The 9,154-nt window shown below is 34.5% G+C and overlaps 2 long non-coding RNA genes across 3 annotated transcripts; both read right to left on the reverse strand.

Moving 5' to 3' along the window:
• Window positions 1–982: 982 nt before the first annotated feature.
• LOC135151072 (uncharacterized) lies at window positions 983–4,116 on the reverse strand. 2 transcript variants are annotated; one of them, XR_010289540.1, is made up of 6 exons: window positions 3,945–4,116; window positions 3,674–3,838; window positions 3,496–3,577; window positions 3,314–3,385; window positions 2,793–2,938; window positions 983–1,116 (listed from the first exon to the last, which is right to left on the reverse strand). It is a non-coding gene; the product is annotated as an uncharacterized LOC135151072 (long non-coding RNA). The 2 variants fall into 2 exon arrangements; XR_010289541.1 differs by lacking the exons at window positions 983–1,116; window positions 2,793–2,938 and adding an exon at window positions 3,033–3,192.
• Window positions 4,117–5,204: 1,088 nt separating this feature from the next.
• On the reverse strand, window positions 5,205–8,015 carry LOC135151635 (uncharacterized). Its single transcript, XR_010290410.1, has 2 exons — window positions 7,914–8,015; window positions 5,205–5,285 (listed from the first exon to the last, which is right to left on the reverse strand). It is a non-coding gene; the product is annotated as an uncharacterized LOC135151635 (long non-coding RNA).
• Between the last annotated feature and the right edge of the window lie 1,139 nt (window positions 8,016–9,154).

The following is a 9,154-nucleotide window of genomic DNA, read 5'->3' on the forward strand; positions in this document are numbered from 1 at the left end:
GAAATTAGCTTGAAATAGTTTGACCATCAAATTTTATATTTGTAATAGCTTCAAAGAACTGCATATACGGGGTAGGACATAGTTGAAGTGGACTCTTAACATGAATGACTACCACAAAGATTCAGATACTAAACCCTTCCTTTTTGTACCTATTTCACATCTATTCTGCTTCAAGATATAGATTGCTCTATCTGTAAAATGTTAGAAATAGAAGAGACCAAGAGAATACTAAAGAAGGCAATTCAAGACAACTGTAGTATACATACATGCTATATTATCTTCATCAGATATAATTCTATGATTCTTTATAATCATCAGTAGAATCACCAGTGTGTGGGCTTGTCGCAAGAAACTGTTCCCCAAAAATATCAGTTATGCCTGGAAGTTTGGGAACATCATCCAGCAAGGCATGTATATGAGAATTAGATAAGACATTAGCCTAAAGAGGAATCTCTCCTCTTATTAACCCTAAATCTGTATTCAGACCTTAATAGGAGAAATCATTCATACCTATATCAGGAACTTCTACAGTGGTCGTTGCTATCAGAGAATCATGTATATTAATATCAGGTATTGCCATTTCTTTCCGAGAATCAAGCATACTTGTCTTTGGAAAAGTTTGGGTCTCAGCAGAGGGATGATGAGGATAACCCGACTCTGCATAGGACTGTGAAGAAGCTGGTAAAACTTCTGAAAGGGTGACTCCAGAGTTCCGACTGGAGGAGCAACCACTGTCTAACACATTAGCAAGAGAAGAATATACCAATAGAGGAAGAGAGTAACAGGAAAAGGAAATAAAAGAGGCACTTTTAATTTCCTCGAAATTAGATTGCAAGTGGACTCTATTAGCCTCAAGCATCTTGGATACCTCATTGCCAGATTCAAATGCCCTGAGGAAATGATCTTCAATATCTATTAAAGCTTCTAAACACTCCCTTCCCCTTACAGGTGTATGAAACACTGTTAAACTCTTTTGCTCATTTCCTGGTGGGTGATGTTAGAATTAAGATTCACTGGTTCTATATTCTCCTCAACTTGAACTTTTTTTTCATTATTAGTCACCTTCACACTGCTTTTTTCATCCACACTGCTTTTTTCATCCATATTAGCACGTACCTGCAATATACAAAATGATGGTATAACCTAAAGTTATAGTCGATGCATTGTATTTTTTATGCCGGTAAATGATAATAGGCTCCGTCAAATCATTATATACATTTCCACTACGAATGGAGTAAAGTGAGTGAATTTTAAGCAAAACAAACAACGGCATAATAACTTTCACCCAATATTTGGCATCTAAGCGACCAAATGGACTTATGTGCTGGAAGAAAGAAAGCAAAATGGGAGAATAATGTACATTATACCTGCAAATGGCTTCTGACTTTGTTATGGGTAAGCCCAACAACCTTCATCCTCTATTGATCTCCTGCCCATATTTGTTGCATAAATTTTCATTCCTAAATTTAATATCATCTGAAACAACTACAGAAACTGGAGTTGTAGTTTCAATTTTCCGGTTAGGAGGCTTTTTGCGATCAAGCTTTCTGAACATTGTGGGGCTTGTTTTCTTGTAACAATTAGTTATTCAGAGTTCCTGTTTGTGACACAACATATTCATAGAAAACATGTTTTTTTAAAAAAAAATATCAGATATAGTATCATGACTCAACTTGTGCCTTGTAAATGTTGATGATTTTTCATTCCACAGGTCAGATTCACAAAAAAAACTTTAAAAAAAAATATAGTATTGCATGAGCTAATCCTTTGGAAGGTACAATATCTACTTTTCATATACAATGTTACAGTCTTCTTTAGTATTAATTGTGATTAATTTAATGCACTCGTATCTTTATTAATCATTATATTATCCACTATAATTAAAACACCATCATCCATTTTCCAGATTCTTGCTAAACCATTAGCAGATGTTGTAGCTAAGAACTCTGAGTCCAGGCTTCAAGTACAGAAATTCAGAGCCTAAATCTTTATTACTATTTTCCTGATATCTTTAAATGAATGGAGTTTTATTATTTATAAGAAGGTTAGTGGACAGAAATATTTAAAAGGTAAAAAGCATATTTAGCTCATATTGCAACGTTGTTGATGGGAAATTTTGTTAAAAACATATATGCACTTTTGTTATCCTCTAGGTTATGGTTTTCCTTCAACTAAAGTTTATGCTCCAAAGTGACATAATGTTACTATTGAGTTATCCTAGTGAATGGCTGCAGGCCGGAGGATTAATAAAGTCCGAGAGATGGAGCGTGCTGTAGAGTCAGCCAAAGCTTAGATATTTCTGTCTGTCAAGCACACCCACTCTTTGTTGCACAAACTTATATTGGGTGCTGACCAAAATTCTCTCTCTTTTCTTTTTTCTTTTTTTGTAATTCTTATACTATAGTTTTAGTTTCTTATATTTAATTATATTATATGAATGAATTTGCAGAAACTACTGACAGTGATCAGGAAAGGAATGGATTGACTTAGTGTCTCCGAAATGTGCTAAGCTCAAAGCAACTTCTTTTTCTTGTTATATCATTCACGTTATATTGTGTTTATGTGTTTCGTTCTCATACTTGTATTATTGTGCAGGAACCACTGGAAAAGGAACTCAAGAGGTTGATGGGAAGATCAAAAATCTTTTGGCTGGTATGGAAGAATTAGAGGCATCAAACAAAGAAAAGGATGATCTGAATACAAAACTATTGATAAAATAGGGTGAAACTAACATACTCAAACACATAAAGAGCCATAATTTAGATAGATTTAGCATATGAAAAGAACATTACTTGGTGCTTGAGTTGACACTTTAAATAGATCAATGCCGTGTAGCCGTCTTTGCGATGGAGTCAAATATCCCTGACTACTTTTAATCCTATTACCAGAGAGATCTTCGTCCTGTAGCTACTTCCGTGATGCCATGAGATAATGCTGACTACAATCAAAACTGGTAGTGCCTGGGCATTTTGATGATGATGATGATGATGATGATCATAATAATAATAATAATAATAATAAAATAATGGGATTCAGGCTACCATAATGAATCTCAAAGACAATACAACTATTTATGTTGATTCAACATTTGATATTATGACAACTAACCGATGTTATGTGAATGATGATTAAAGTCAGGAACTGTTTTGGCAAAAGAACGTGTCTATGGTGCACAATTTTCTCTGCTCCTAACTGTTAACAATGTATGATCATTGTTAAGATTTTAAACACTAAATCCATTAAGTAACATCATCTCATCCAAACAAATTAGGAGCAAATATAAAATTTGAAAACCATAGAAGTGTATTTTCACCTGATTCTTGGGTAGAATGTAATGGCATTTGGCATGAATTATCGGCAAGAGTGGGAGTTCCAAAACGTGAATCTGAATTTAAATGGTTACCGATTGTATTATACTACATAATTTTGATTGCATCTGACAGTCAATAATAAATGGGAGATGTGAAAATGCTGAAGTTAGATCATGTAATGTACCCAACGCCTGCCTTGTTCAAGATGTTGTATTCAGATCACATTTTCACGTGAAGTTTCCATCTCATTAACAACAAATGACCATCTGACAATGATTTAAAAACAACATACTGGTTAGAACTAAATTGAAAATCAGTGACAATGATTGTATTAATGTGATATCACTCAGACCGCAAATTACCAGGACTTCGAACTCCCATATCTTCGAATCCCGGAACAACTACAGTTATGTCTCCTTGAGTGCTGTGTATGTTAAATAGATTTGATGAATCAGAGTGACACGTGTCTTTGCCTGAATCCGGCTCATGATGGTTGTCATATCCTGTGTTGCGGCTACCGTGAATATCTGAAATAACAACACAATTGTCAGCCTCAAAACATCTTCTCTTATACACAAAAACAAAGAACCAATCACAAATATATTTCACCGTTATAATGGACAGTGCACTAACTTTGTGGACGCCCACGAATCCTGGACGCAGGCAGTTGGAACAGGGGAGCTTTGCCTTTGGATCTGAGTCTCCGATTGAGCAAAGATGAAATAGGACATTGATGCGTGACACCTATAACAAAAAAAAATCTCAGAATATTGATGAATTCCCCATTGATATCTTCATAAGAAAGTACGTCCTTACATACATTAACCAAAGTTAAATGAGGTAATGCAAATCCTGAACCTGATGAATTAAAGCCCAGTGGAGTGGTATCAGCGGGAGTAACACAGGATTTGGCAATTCCTCCTCCGCACTCTGGAATAGTATGTGAATCTGGAATTTCTACTACGATTTAAATACATGTCTCCACAGACACAAATATAACATATCACAAAATTCTGTTAATAAATACAATTCAAACCAATAAAAGAAACAACTATATGGAGTGCGGATTGTCACAATTCTGCCTCTTATGCAGCGGATAATATATATCAGAGTTGCAAATGCTCCCACCAAAGGTCCCTGATTGACAGCAATACCAGTGAATAAGTATATAGTCTGAAAATTCTAGCTAGCAATTATGTGCAAAGCTACAATAATATAAAACTGTTAATACATATTCACGCCGACAAAAATAACTACACAAACCCTGCAGATCATCATTGGTTTGCATTTTATGGAGCGGGGTCCTTATAAACATAATTCCAAACTTGTATTAACTTGTGTAGACATGTCAAAGGTCATAAAATTATAAACTTATATAATCAGTTTTGAGAATGAAGTTATCATAAGTGTTTTATTATTAGCTATTTCATACCAAAAAGATTCACATTTAGCAGCCTTCTTGGGGAAGGTGTAAGATTGCAACTATCATGGGGAAAATGCCTTGTGACACCTACTAAAGAAATATATATATTTTTGGTTGCATGAGAGTGAATTACAAAGAATGAGTAATCATTATTCATCGAGTTGTTAGTGTACTAATACCTGTCGAATTAGTGCAAGCAGAGCCTCATGTGAAAGAGTTAATACTTCGGATTTGCCTGAGATCACAACAGCCTAAAATGATGTAGTAAAGCATCCAAAACAAAAAAAATTAAAGACGATTCAAAAATATAATAAATAAATTTAATCACACAGGCAAAATTGGTCGATTAGACAGAATAACACATTCGAGGTCGACATTGGCCAGTGTTGCAGAATATGAGTTTGTATCCAGACCACATGCAATCTGATCATACTTAAAAAATAGCATAAAATAAAACACACATTGGCTAGTGTTCCAGTATATGACTTTAATATGAATATCACCGCATGAATTAAAAATCACTCTTACAATTTTCAAATTACATATACCACCTCATCAGGGGTGGATCCAGGGTTTAATTCCTGCCCGGGCTGGAGTTAAAAGACTCAATAAAAAAGAATAGATTAATAGACTAGTAGAAAATCAACATATGCATAAATCATGTAAAAAACAAAACTAGTTTAAAAATGAACGTAAAAGAAGTTAACTTACATCATCTGAGTTGTACTCGCCGATTTTTTTGAGTATAAAATTCGTCTATCACTTCATCTATAACAATGCCTTCAGCATACTCTCTTTCAATGTTGATAATCATAGAATCTCGCAGGTATTCTTCATCCATTATATTTTGAAGGACGGTCTTTACTATTTTCATAGCTGAAAAAGCTCGTTCTGTAGTAGCTGTAGAAACCGGCAAAGTCAAGACAAGACAAATCAACCGATAAATCAAACTGTAGTGTTCAGCCTTTCCTGTATCAATTAGTCGTACACATAACTCAGAGATAGTAGACAAATTCTGAAATCTAGCATGCCTAATCACATCAATCTTGTAATGATCAAGTTGGAGTTTCAGATAGTACATCTCTTGTTGACTAAAATCAGCAGGATAAAAGGTACTAGCAAGGGTACAAATCTGCTCAATGTCAAACAAACTAAAATTATTCTTCGGTTCCAATGATGAACTCAATCTCAAAAGCTCCACTGCATTATCATTAAACCTGTAGTTCAACTCTTCCAACTGATAATCAATAGCAGAATTAAATATATCATAATGATAATGATGCTCAACTGATATATCATCTCTTTGTCTCACTGAACGGATACTATCCATATAACGAGAATTCATATCCGGTACATCAATCTCGAATTTTTCGCAAACTGATATAACATATTCCAAAAGAACATCAAACCCATCAGCTCTCAAAGATTGTAGCAATTCTTTTGTTGTTGCAACTAAATCCACGGCATTCAAGATATCAATTGATTTAGTTTGTAAGGCTCGACAAAGAAAATCTGTGATGCCCATGATCTTATGCATCAAGTAGAGTACAAATAAAAACTTGAATGATTTAAGTGCATTTAGAGAGCCTCTAGCTTCTCCACGTATAGAGTTCGAAGATGTACTACAAGTAATAATGCTTTCCAACACAGTGAGTATTGAACTATACTTATCAATCAAACTACAAATAGAGTTAAAGTGAGAGCTCCACCTGGTAGATCCTGCACGTTGTAAATTTCCAATCTGATTTAAGTCCCCTCCCAGTCTCACGTTCCCCACTAGCCAAAGAATGATCAACCTCAATGCCATGTGCTATCTGTAACTCTGACAGACGTTTAGAAGAACTAGTAACAACATTCACAACATTAGACAACATAGAAACAAAGCGCTGCATCTTTGGAAATCGAATACTCTAGCCAAGAGAATGTGTTAAACCAAGATGCTTGAAATCGACGACGTTGACTTCTAAATTGAGTAGGTGAATATTGCTCTTTCCTCAATTGAGGTTGACATGGTCCCAATCTAATGTATTCAAGTCTAATGTCATCTTGTACAATAGGTGGATACTTCCAAATCGGACGACGTAATCCGGGATCACGTTCAAGGGATGCAAGATCAATAGGAGTGACACAAGGTGTAGGAGTCGCACTAGGAGTAGGAGCCACGTTAGGAGTAGCCGTAGGAGTCACACTAGGAGTAGGAGTCACGTTAGGAGTAGCCGTAGGAGTCAGACTAGGAGTGGGAGTCACGTTAGGAGTAGCCGTGGGAGTTGGAGTTGGAGTTGTAGGAGTACTATCAGTCGCACTAGGAGTCCCAAAATAAGAAGACAACGTCTTCATCTTTCGATCTTGACTCCTGCATTGTGTTAAAATAAGATTATAAGTAAATCTAATAACTAAAAAAGTTAAATTGACAAAATATACTACCCCTAGAACAGTGGCCAGTGACAAGAGTAAAATCAAGAGCAACCCATTGTTGCTAACTAATTATTGATATATGTATTTAATTTTTTTATTACTGTGATTTATTCTTCAAATTCAATATTTAATAAAAATCCATACAACAAAAATTATGCTAGTAAAATCACTTTTTCTACAAAAGTTAATTGATTAGCCAATCATTAATAATTAATCTCTTGCAAGCTGTAAAATGTCTAATTCATAACAATTAACTAATTAATCAATACAAATCAACATATAATTGTAAATCACAAATACAATCAATAATCAAACATCATAATTTTACAAAATATTTAAATTAATAAAATAATTACTTACATGATGTTATAACCAGTAATCGAAAAGAAGAGTGAGGACTAAGGAGCGTCGTTGAGATATAATTAAAATTGAAAATTGAGACCAGATATAGGGTGAACACGAACAGCCAAGCAACTTTATTTTTTGTGTCGTGGAAGTTTCTTTCCGTACGTAGCAGAGCAGGTATTTTGAACAGGGGGCGCATGGCTAGTTTTTCTGTTTTTACTGCTTTGTTTATTAGTATGGCTGGGCTCCAGAAATTGGGCTACATTATATTGTGGTGGGCTGGACTTAAAAAATAACGGGGCTTAATTTTTTTATTCAAACCGGGCTGAAATTTTATTAATACTACTAGTTAAGTGGGCTCAAAAAATTTTCCCCGTGCTGGGACCAACCCCAGCCCACCAGAAGATACGCCCCTACACCTCATTACATTCAGCTACAATCCTCAAACCAGTTAGAAAGAGCATTTTGCGTACAAAAGTAATATAAAGTTATTGCCCGGTTCACTATGATTGTCCCGCAAAGTTATTGCCCGGTTCACTATGATTGTCCCGCAAAAAGACTTCAAGAGTTAGAAAAAAATCAGAAAAAACAAATAAGTATTATAAAGTTTGATATGTTTCTCAAACTTCATAATACTTTGGTCTGAAACTCGTATGTATAATTAGAATTTGGAGGAATGGGGAAATTTGTCCCTAGAACTTGTATGTATCATGAACGATGCGCATTGGTGCCACACGCGGGCATATCCACTCGGTAAAACAACAGCTCGATCATCATATGAGCATATGATCGAACACAACGTCTTCATTCACAAAAAAGATGCAAATCCATAATACCCATTTGTGACATCCGGGATGCCATCTATCTAGACATGATCATGACAATTTGTGAAGTTAGAATAACATAAACATTGGAAAAGGAGGTTTCGCAAACAACACCTGATATTCCTGAATGCGCGCAGTAGGGGTGAGCAAGAATTCTCCAAACCGACCTAAATCGGCCGATCCAAACCGTCCAAACCGATTTTTACGGTTTATTAACGGTTTGGTTTGGTTACGGTTTGAAATTTGAAAAACTGAATTTTTTCGGTTTGGTTTCGGTTTTTACCTCCAAACCGACCGATATAACCAAACCGAACCGAATATATATATATATATATATATATATATATATATATATATTGAAATAATAATATACACGTGTGAATAATAAATTGATAATAAAATTATATTCTACAAAATATGTGAAAAATAAAACATATAAAACTATTATCATATTTTTTTAAAGAATATTGATATACTAATGTTTATGTACTATCTTTTTGTTTTTTTAAATAAAAGTATAAGAATTACATTTTTATCATCTTTCGCCCTCTCCTTATATTTTACAAGCTCTTATAATTTAATATCTTTTTTAAAATATAACTAAAATCTAATATACATATTCATAATATAGTTCAAACTTTCAATTCTTGTTTTGCAATTTCAAGTTTAATTTTGTTGTTGAAATTGTTATATTGATAAAAAACGGTTTTAACCGAAACCAATCCGAACCAAACCGTTTTAAACGGATCGGTTTGGTTCGGTTTTTTTACTTAACGGTTTGGTTTCGGATTGAAGTTTTGGAAAACCGATAATTATGGTTTGGTTCGGTTTGGACC

Source organism: Daucus carota, chromosome 3, assembly GCF_001625215.2.
Source record: "Daucus carota subsp. sativus chromosome 3, DH1 v3.0, whole genome shotgun sequence".
NCBI classification, from domain to species: domain Eukaryota; kingdom Viridiplantae; phylum Streptophyta; class Magnoliopsida; order Apiales; family Apiaceae; genus Daucus; species Daucus carota.